General features: G+C 49.9%; 1 long non-coding RNA gene across 1 annotated transcript in view; it reads right to left on the bottom strand.

Annotated features, from left to right (window-relative positions):
• Window positions 1–10,011, bottom strand: part of LOC121011204 (uncharacterized) — a 24,455-nt gene extending 14,444 nt beyond the window's left edge. Inside the window, exon 1 of the long non-coding RNA XR_005781535.1 lies at window positions 9,737–10,011. This is a non-coding gene — a long non-coding RNA (uncharacterized LOC121011204). The remainder of the gene's footprint in view (window positions 1–9,736) is intronic.
• Between the last annotated feature and the right edge of the window lie 1,031 nt (window positions 10,012–11,042).

Below are 11,042 nucleotides of genomic sequence, written 5' to 3'. Positions count from 1 at the left end.
ACTGCGCCACCCAGGCGCCCCATCCAGCTTCTAAGCCCGCTGGCCTCAATCACAGGTAGGATCACCTCGATTCCTTCTCATTCCCTTCTGCCCTATTTTACTGAGGATTCAGGGCAGATTCAGATCTGGCCTAGAAAAACATCATTCTGACCCCTCAGAGAAAGAAAGAGAGGAATGTGTTTCCAGGCTGTTCTGTAGAACCTAAGGCACTTTCATGACAAGACTTTCTCCTTTCTGCTAATCCTCGGGACACTTTGTCTTCCCCTTCCTACGGCCCTGTCACAGCCTGCCTTGTTTCTGCCCTGTCTCCCCCCTCTAGGCAGAGGGCTCTTCCAGGGTGGAGTCTGTGGTCCATTCGGAGCCTCCCGTCACACCCAAAGTCTCAGTGTCCATCAATACGTACGAGTACCCATTGTATGCCAAGTTCCCTATCAGACACTTCCATAGCTGTGACGGTGCTTCTATTTTGTGGCCACCCGTGCGGAGCACATTGGAGGATTAGCCCATTTTACAAATGGGGATGCTGAGGCCAGAGAGGTGAAAGAACTTGCCAAACGTCACAGAGCTAGTCAGTCAAAGACATTTGAGCACTGGCCTGTTTTGCCCCACTACTGGTGATCTTTCTGCAACATCACAGCTGCTGAGCGAGTGTGCAGTGGATGTTGGTTGAATGACAAAGGAAGGAAGGGAGGGAGGAGGAGAAGGAGGAATATTGAAAACAGTTCAAAGACAGCAAAAGAAAAGAGAAACAATAGACTGTTGCAAAGCAGTAAATTGGTGGAACATGGAAGAAATGGACCTAGGGTCTAACTTCCTTTCTTCTAAGGTCGTGAAAAGAAAGGCATACACTCACGATCAGAGAAAGAAACATGGAAGCAGCTGGAATTTTAGCTTCAGATGGATCTTTCACCAGGCTTCCTGGGGGTATGAGAAGGCTCAGTCACAACATCAGGACGCACTACAAGGCACGTGTGCTCTATGTTGAAAAGGTAATATTCTTTCCAATGAACTTGAGCAATTCGTATACATACAGTTTACATATATGTATATGCACAGAGCAGCTAGAGAAGTCACCACCGTTGGAGTTAAATGACCGAGGTTCAATTTCTAGGTCTGTCCTTCCCTAGCTGCCCAGCCTTAGGTAGACCGTCTTGTGTCTATCAACCCCAGTTTTCTCCTCTGTAACATATGCTTCACAAGAGTCCTCATTCCACAGGGGGTTAGTAAATCTAAGTAAAATAGGAAATATAAGCCCCTAGCAGGGATTTAGTTAAATGTTTCCCACATTATTGCATCTAATTAATTCATTTTATTCATTTAAAAACAAATTTTTCTTGAACAGTTGTTTGTTTTTTGAGAGAGGGAGGGAGCATGAGTGGGGGAAGGGCAGAGAGAGAAGGAGACCGGGGCTCCGAAGTGGGCTCTGTGCGGACCGCAGAGAGCCCGATGCAGGGCTTGAACCCATGAACCCTGAGATCATGACCTGAGCTGAAGTCGGACGCTTAACCGACTGGGCCACCCAGAAGCCCGTGACTGATTCATTTCAAATGAGGAAAAGGAAAGTAGCCTCCTCTGCTAGCAGCTCCCACACCGGGATAGCACATGAGGCAGTTCAGGGCAGTAGGGGTTTCCATGGGGTCTGGAGCCAGACTATTGGCGTCTAAACCTGGCTTTGCCATCGCGAAGCTGGGTGACCTGGGGCAACTTACTTAACCTCCTTTGGCCTCAGTTTTCTCACCTGTAAAGTGGGCATAACCATAGGACTTGCCTCCTAGAGTTCTTAAGAAGAGTATGGTCCCTTGGAATCCTGCCTAGCACATAGCAAGTATTCAGAAAATGTCCGTTATTACAGTATTAGCATCATCATTTTTAGGTTCTGAGTGTTTTTGTTAGGACTGCATTTCAGTTGTTGCATCCTCTCCTTCACCCGCCCTCCGCCCTGCATCCTCACTGCTGAGCTGGGGGACCCAGATCTGCAGGGCAGAGAGGCATGACTTAGGCGAGGAGAGAGCCTCGTCGTCTTTCAATGATGTCAGGAGGGTTCCTTATCAATAATTGAACAGTTTTTCCAGGAACCCAATCTAGAGAGTGCAGTGCCCTGGCTGCAGCAGGGCCTGGCTGGCTGGGGCCCCCGGAAGCCTCTGGGCACAGTGGGGATTGTGATCTGCCTGCTCTGTGGGCAGAGGGTTCTGCTTGCTTGCTGGATGGGCTCCTGCCGCAGGGTGAGACTTGAGACCCGGGCCTCACTGCAGGGCCTTCACACTGCCCCCAGGTCTTGCCCCCGCGGTCCTGTTCCAGCAGCCCCCAAATAGATGGCCCTGTTCTTCACCTGGTATGCTCAAGGGATCCCAGAGCCTGTAAGTCATTCTGAACACTGACCCCCACCACTGCTCACTTTCAAGTCACCCACAGGCCCTGATGACTTTGTTTTTAAATATAACCCAAATCCGCTCGCTTCCTCCCTCCATTTTCGTCTCCACCACCCTGGTCCAGGCCTGCTGGGGCCCCCACAGAAGCATCTTCCTGGCTTCCCTCACCCCCACTTGCAACCCCACCCCCAGCCCCAGGGTGTATACACACACACACACACACACACACACACACACACAGCAACTTAGAGTAATCTTTCTACGATGCAAATTAGGGTCCCGTCACCTCCGTGCCTAAAACGCTTTCACGCTTCTGTGATGCTCTCAGGAAAATATCAGCCCTCCACATGCACTTAAGGCCTGTGGCTAACCTCTGTCCAACCTCACCGGAAGCTCTTCATCCATGACCTTCCCCCCACCCCTCCCGCGTATCAGTCCCTGTCACAAAGACTTCACACCTCCAGGCCCTCACCCCTCTTGCTCTGTCTTCTGTGTCTGCCTCCTACTTATCACGCAGTTCTCAGATAACTACCTCCTCAGAGAAGCCTCTCCTGACCCTCCTGATCGAAATCGGTGACCCCACACCCCCACCCGCCTTCCCTCCACGGCCCCTGAACATTTCCACCGTGAGACTCACCTCAACCAAAATGATTTGGTCAACCTATCGGCTTCCTTATTTATAGTCTGTCTCCCCCACTAGAAGGAGAGCCCGTGTGGACACGGAGGCTGTCCGTCTTACTCACAGCTGTATCCTTAGGACTTCAACAGCTCTGGTGCCCAGCAGGAAGGCAGTAAATATTTATTAAATGGATGGCGGGAGGCTGGGAGGGTGTGGAGTGTTGTGGAGCGAGCACTGGACTCGGAATCTCGAGTCCTAGGTCTGAGTACCAGCTCTGTGATCTGCTCCGTGTGTGTGTGCTTAAACCCCTCATTATACCTCTGAAGCTGCAGCTGGAGTCAGGAGACCTGGGGTCTAGCTGGGGCCCTACCACTTGCCGACCGTGTGACCTTGGGCCGCTTACCTTATCTCTCTGGGCCTCCTTTCCCTTCGCGGTCAAATGGGGATTGTACTGTCTACTTCACAGGAGACTTGTCAGTGGAGTGTATGAATGGAGTGTATGGAGCCGGAGTGTGGAATCCACGCATGAAGACAAAGTCCGGCACATCGTGGGGGCAAAGAGGGGGAACCTAGGGCCTGCCAGATCCTGTGGGCGTTCTGCACATAGCAGGGCAGATACATCCTGTGTTCGCACCACGGAAGCCACAGCCAGAAAAGCAAACAGCAACTATCCAGCCCAAAGCTTTTAGATGGTAACCCACTTCAAAGGCGCCAAGCCAAAGAAACCACCCCCAAAGTATGTGTTGCCTCCCTTTAAGGAGGGAGAGATCCTTCTGGACTTCATCGAGTTTCCCTTTTGGAAGGGGCTGCTAGGGAGCTCAGAGACACCTTGGAGCCTCGACCACAGGTTTTCCTCCTGCAGTGTGAGTGTCCGTTATGCAAACTGGATATAACCCAGTGGATAATTCATGGTATACAATTGGCTCCCCAGAGTCCCCTGGGGAACCAAAGGGGCCATTAGGTGAAAGGCTTTGAAGTTGTAACATTTGCTTTGAGACTTTATCATAACACTGGCTGGAAAAGAGGATAAAGGAGATAAAAAAAAAAAAACATCTGTAAGATGTTTAGTACTAAAGTCAGAGCTGGTGGCCATTAGGGGGGTGGCACTTAATCTGATAGCACTAAATCTACTGACATTTCGATTTTACAGCTATGAACTCCCAGCTACAGAACACCTTTACTGCTGGGACCCCTGTAGGAAGAATTCTTTTTATTATTGTGACTCTCGAGATCTCTAGTCCAAAGCCCCCTCCTTCCCCTTTTCTTGTTTTTGCTCACATTGCAACAATTTATTTCAAAACCGTGACCCGGAGCTCATGGCTGCGTGGGGGTTAAAGGCAGAAAGGGCCATCAATGCTTAGCATGCATGTTTCCACCTGCTTGCCAGGATGTTGCCTTTTTTTTTTTTTTTTTTTCTTTTTCTTATCTGTGAATGACGTCCTGCCTCCATCAGATGTAGCCTGGCTATCTCTCACTCCTAAAGCTGACCTAGATTAAAAAGAAGCCCCTGGTTGGAAAAGAGGAGGAAACTTGCATAATGTCACTGCCTACCAGGTCCCTCCAAATACCTGACCGTATCTGAGGAAGGTAGGACTTATTCTACCCCACTTTTGTAGAGAAAAACAGTCTCAGTGCCATTCGGTAACTTACCAAAGGAATAGAGCCAGAAAGCGGCCACGCTGGATTGGAACCTTGATCTCCACAACTCTAAAGACTGCAATCCTCCACTGTCTGGAATCTTTTCTCAGGTTTCCAGCTACTTCTTTAGGAGCCCGAAGCAAGTTTGAGCTCGCCAAGTTTGCATTTGTTTGCAGACTGGGCTCCTGAGTTGTGATTTACTTTTCAGTGTTCATTCCTCATTTTGCAAGCAGCCTGCTCCAGACCTCTGATTTCTCTTAGTTGGTCAGACTTCTCATCTGTAACCCAACCCACGATCCTAGCAGAATCCAGTCAAAATAAGTGATCTGCTCTCAGGGCGGCTTGAATATTTCATGGTGGCCTGGATGGAGGCGGAGGACAGATCATTCTGCTCTGGGGGCAGGCGAGGCAGCTAATGGGTCAGCCGCAGGCACCAGATGTCCAGCGGCTGGGATAGATGACCCGTCAGATGAGGCCAGCAGACGACGATGCTTCAGGTGAAACATCTTGCTAAGGATAGGGATGCGTGTTTGTAAGAGGTCATGTTTTTAAATGCCTAATTTAGGTGGTCCCTTGATCCTGGACTTGGAGGGTCCAGTTATAGCCAGTTATAGCATTGCTATAACTCTTATGGCCTTATAGCAGCCCTTGAATGATCTTCTAAGAAACACACACGTACCTACCCCCCAGAAGAGGCTGGTGGAGCCCCCAATCTGCAGGTGGGTAAATTTGCTGCCCACAGAATTTAAATGACATGCTCTAGCTTACCCTGGAGATAATGGCAATTCTGGGATCTGATCCTGACTCTCTCTGTCTCCGCCTAAGAGAAGTGACCAGTTATTGGAAAGGTCTTGGGACATAGAGAGAGAGGGGAAACCTAGGTTCTCTTGCCATAACTTCCACTCACTGCTGATGACCAGATCACGTTCCCCTTCGGAGCTGCAGTTTCCATTCCGAAGAGCTCTTGGGATCGAAGATGTTATCGCCAACATGACTTTTCCTCCCAGCAGCAAATTAGGTGGGGGCTATGGCAGAGAAGGCAGGGAGGTGGACCAGAGGGATGAGAAGGCCATTCTAATTCTGTGCCTGAGATCTTCCACTCAGAGACCATGGTCATCAGTCGTGGGTGGAGAAATGAACTGCAGACCAGGAACCTGATTGTATGTCAGCTGTGTTTTAAGAGTTCAAATGAGGAGGGGCGCCTGGGTGGCTCAGTCGGTTAAGCGTCCGACTTCGGCTCAGGTCGTGACCTCACACTCCGTGAGTTCGAGCCCCACGTCGGGCTCTGTGCTGACAGCTCAGAGCCTGGATCCTATTTCAGATTCTGTATCTCCCTCTCTCTGACCCTCCCCCGTTCATGCTCTGTCTCTCTCTGTCTCAAAAATAATAAATAAACATTAAAAAAAAAAAAAGAGTTCAAATGAGTTCAAAGGTGGGGGGTGCTTCGGGTTAGAATGCCAGCTCTCCACTTCTCACTCACCCAGAGATGATTTATTGAGTGCCTACTGTATGCCAGGCACTGAGCTAGGTCCTGGGGACCCGAGATGAACAAGGCAGACACATCCCTTACCTTTTGGGGCCTACATTCTAGTCAGGGAGGGGAGTGCTATCCCTAAAAAAGGGAAGCTTAAGGAGTCACCAGGGTTCTTCAGGAAACAGAACAGGATGGAATGGAGGGACCAGTAGGAGGCATGTCCAGCAGAGAGGTGACTGTGAGTGACCTCAGAGCTGGACCTGAGGATGAGATGGAACCAGCTGGGAGGAGAGGGTCAGACAAGGCTACGTGCCCAAGTTCGGACGCCTTCAGCTAAAAGTAACAGAACACCCAAATGCAAGGTGGCTTAACTGATAAGAAAATTTCTGCCCTCCCTGAGCCTGTTTGTTCTTCTTGCACCATCTCCTGGGTCCCGTGAGGATCCGCCACCGCTCGGTATTTTAGGAGGTGCCCAGTGATGTCCTCCTTTCTCTCTTGCAACTGGGGAAACGCTCGAACGTGGTTCCCCAGGGATAGAAAGGGCCTTCGGTTCCAAACCCCTTCCACACCCACTGGGGCTCAGGAAACCCCATCTTGCATTTTGCCTTTGAGTCACCAGTCCCTAGAAGAGGACCTACTCTGGTCGGTAGCTTGGTCCCACCCACCATGCGGCCCAACGCGCTCGCTATCTCAGTCACAGTCACTAAGTGCTCCCATCCAAACCTCTTGAGGCTACAAGGTACCAAACGTTTTGAATTAATTAGCTTCTATTTTCCTTCCTGTGCATGTGCCTCGGTGCCTTTTTAGGGCAAGATTGACTAGAGGAATCCTTCCTGAATTCTGGAAGCCCTGATTCAAACTTGGAGTTAATTATCTCTAATATGCTGTGCAATTCCCTCTGCACCTTTTACGACATGGAGTGGAGGCACAATTTATCCAAGTCTATCACTTGAGGCTTTTTAAATTTTCTTGCTGAAAGAGGGGCGCCTGGGTGACACAGTCGGTTAAGCGTCCGACTTCAGCCAGGTCACGATCTCGCGGTCCGTGAGTTCGAGCCCCGCGTCGGGCTCTGGGCTGATGGCTCGGAGCCTGGAGCCTGTTTCTGATTCTGTGTCTCCCTCTCTCTCTGCCCCTCCCCCGTTCATGCTCTGTCTCTCTCTGTCCCCAAAATAAAAATAAAACGTTGAAAAAAAAATAATAATAAATAAATAAATAAATAAATAATTTTTTTTTGCTGAAGGAAAGTTATGGTGTGTGCCTTATAAAAGTATCCATTCCATCCGTCATTGCGTGTTCACGAGATGTTTATTGATATTGGGGACAGGCCTCTGTGCCAAGCATTGCACTGGGTCCCTCATAATTCAGGTTAACTTCTCCCAAGTCTGTCAGGTCAGTGGTCTTATCTCCACTTGGCAGAGAAAACAACAAAACAAAACAATAACAACCACAACAACGACAAAGTTCAGACTGAAGAGAAGGTTGGAGAAAAAAAAGCAGAATGAAGAGAAGGTTGGCATTTTTCGTTCTCACCCCCACTTTCTCGAATGCGTGCTTACCAGGCGCTGTGGACCTCACGGTTTCTTCCTTTGCTCCCTTGGCCCAAGAGTGGGTCCCAGCCTCCCTTTGTTGCCTCACCATCCCTGCTTTGTCCCCTAACTTTCTCGGCACCTCTCTACGTGGTCACTCCCCACAGATTGCTTCATCAGAGCCATGAGCAGTGAGTGGCCTTTCCTCCAGGACCCTCGCTGATCCACCTGTGCAAGAGCATGCAGCTGACAACAAGATGGCGGCTCTGAGACTCCACATTCTCTGTCCACTGTCGCTGTCACGCTGTCCTCCTGCCCCTGTTATGCTGAGAACTTGTTTGTTTGTTTTTCGAGGAAAAGAAAAAGAGCGCCTCCTTGAATCTTTGAATGTCTCTGCGGTTTTTATAGGAAATTTGGAAGGAAGTGGACCTTTTTTAGAATCCAGTGAGAGGGTGTGCGTTTCCCGTCCAAAATTCTATTCCAATTGGCCCAATTGAAATCAATCACCCGGTTCCTTTGAGACTCTTGTCCTACTGGAGATGCAAAGATGGCTGTGGGGAGCCATGTCAATTAAGTTTCCTAGGGCTCCCATTACGTAATATACACCCCGGGGGCTTAAAACAACAGATATTTATTCTCTCCCAGCTCTGGAGGCCAGGAGTCTGAAGCCACAGTGTCAGCAAGGCTGTGTTCCCTCTGAGACTCTGGGTAGGATCTTTCCTTGCCTCTTCCTAGCTTAGGGGGCTGGCAGGAATCTCTGCCCTTCCTTGGCTTGTCACTGCCTCGCTCTAGCTCTGCCTCTGTCCTCACCTGGCGTTCACCCTGTGTGTCTGTGTGTCTCCTCTTCCTGTAGGGCACTGCGTCCTAGCACATTAAGGCCCTCCCTACTCCAGCTTGACCACAACGAATTACGCTGTCAACAGCCCTATTTCCAAATAAGGTCTCTTTCCAAGGTACCAAGGGTCAGGACTTCAATGTGGCTTTTTGAGGGATGCAATTTAACAATAGCAGAGCTATCACGGAAGTCCATGCTCTCATTCGGACTCACACGGATGTCAGTGGCGGGGACTTAGAGAAGTACATGGTGGGATGAATCATCATTCTCATAGACCTAACAGCATCTGCATGTGCGTTCAAGGTGTACGTTATGTGTGCAGTGACTGGGGGATGTGGCAGACTTAAAAAAAAATCCCCTTGCTTTATCTTTCAGAGTAATATTTACTGATCTGTGCCAGTCTGTGCAACATGCAAGAGCAAGAGTGCCAGGGTGGAGGGACAAGAGAAGGTTGGGGCAAGTGGGGAAGGGTGTGGACAAAGAGAGGCTTTGGAGAGGCATTTGACAAACCCCAAGAATCAGCACTTCCCCCTCCCTCTCTCCCTCTCTTCCCCTCCCCCTTTTCCCCCCCCCCCCCCCTTCTTTCCTTCCTTCCTTCCTTCCAAGAAGACTATTGATCTGTTTTATGGTCAGTGATTCCCACATAAATGAATAAATAAATGATTTAACCAATTGGTCAATCAATCAATCCCGAATAAATATTTATTAAGCACCTATTACGTATCCTATTCTGTTGCGGACGATTTAAAAGGATATGCAAGTAAGGCATGGTGCACACAAAGATGACTGCTAACTTTTGCCTCTTCTCCCATAAACAGTGGAGTCTATTTAGAATCTGGACGGGCCTGTGGCTTGCTTCGATCAATAGAATTCAGCAGAAGTGAGCTGTGTGACTCCGGAGGCTGGGCCTTAGGACATCCGCAATTTCTGCTCTCACACCTCTGGCACACAGAGACGGAGAGCCCTGGAGACAGAGGTCACGTATCAGCTCCCTCTTTCCTTAGCAGGAAATAGTCCTGGACAGTGGCTAGGTTCAAATCCACTGCCCTCTGTTTTTTATTCTCAGAACGTCTGAAGCCTGGGTGATCATTCCAATAAGCACGGTTGGTCACATCTCTACCTAAGACCCTTCACGGCATCCCCGTTCATCCAGGAGAAATCTACGGACCTCATGACTTGCTCCTTACTCCTCCAGCCTCCCCCCTCCCGGCCCTCCATAACATTTCCCTGTGAGTTCCGGGAATACACAGGTGTTACCATGCACCGTGTTCTTACCTATTTCCGGCCTTTGCTCCCATGCCTCCTTTGGCCTGCTCACCCTTCTCTTCTCTGCTCAGCCAATTGTGCCAAGGTTCAATTGTCACTTCCTCCAGAAGCTTTCCCATCTCAAGGTGCTGATCCTCCCGTAGCTGAGAACACCCCCCGTTTACTGCTGGAGCCGCCCTGATCAGATTCCATTGTAATGGCCTGTTTATGTGTCTGGCTCTCCCACCGGACGGACGGAGAATTCCCTGAGTATTTGTGTCCTCCGAGCTGGCACAGAGCTGAGCTAGGGCTTTTCCCATGCATTACCTCATTTCTTAGCTACACTATTATCATCAGCATTTTTATTATTGGTGTGACTTCTCCTTTTGTAACAGCCTGCTCCTGGGGCAACACTGTCCCCCCCCAATTCCATAGATGTACTTCGGAAAAAGCAAACAAACAGTATTTCAGAATTGAAAAGCAAAATAAAGAAATAGGCCCAAGGTGAATATACAACTTCCTCTGGTAGTGGCTTAAGTGAGAGGACAATTAGTCCCCAGGTAGTGTTTACAACGAAAACAAGTCCCAGAGGACATATAGGGACCCTGAGGAGTAGGACATGGCACAGGAACCTCAGGGAGTTTCAGTGGAAACCAGCTTCTAGGAGGTAAAGCAGCTTGGCTTTAGTCCCTACCACCTTGATTTCAGACCCCCTTGCCCAAAATGCTTACAGCCTGGGGGTTCACTCCCGTGGCGTACCCCTAGGGGTGGGGGTGCCCCATGCCTCTGTCCTGGGGTAGTGTCTCAGCCTACAGAGCAAGGACTGTAGAGAAGTCCGACAGCGTCCCAGTGCAGGCGATCCCACGGGAAAGCTCAGATTTCCCTCCATAAGCTCCCACCGTCCCATCCCTGCCCGGCCCCGAGGACTCTTGGCTGCAGATTTGGGAGGTGGGGGTGAGGATAAATGCTATTGGATCCCCCCACCCTCAGCATTGCAGGCTTTGGTCCCCGGCGGGTGTTGGGGGGGCAGGCCTGGGTGGGGGGAACGTGCAAAACGCCAACTGGGACAAGTCCGGTGATACAAATAGGCGAACCGGGTCAGGGGTAAGGTGGTAAGGAATGGTGGGGAATGAAAAAACTTAGACCGCTCAGCCCCTACCCATACTCGCCATGAGGGGATGTTGGGTCTGTGGCAAGAGCCTGTCATGTTTCTTCAGAGGCACCTAGAAGTTGAAATTTTAACGTGACGTTTCCCCATATCAAATATTGAACATGAGTTTACAAAAACTTAAAAGATCTCTTACTAAGTAAAGCATAGGAGCACAGGTGTCCAGCT

This window comes from Herpailurus yagouaroundi, unplaced genomic scaffold (genome assembly GCF_014898765.1).
Source record: "Herpailurus yagouaroundi ecotype Mexico unplaced genomic scaffold, PumYag 29, whole genome shotgun sequence".
Taxonomy (NCBI): domain Eukaryota; kingdom Metazoa; phylum Chordata; class Mammalia; order Carnivora; family Felidae; genus Herpailurus; species Herpailurus yagouaroundi.
The sequence above is the reverse complement of the archived record's forward strand: the minus strand, read 5'-3'. Positions and strand labels throughout refer to the sequence as shown.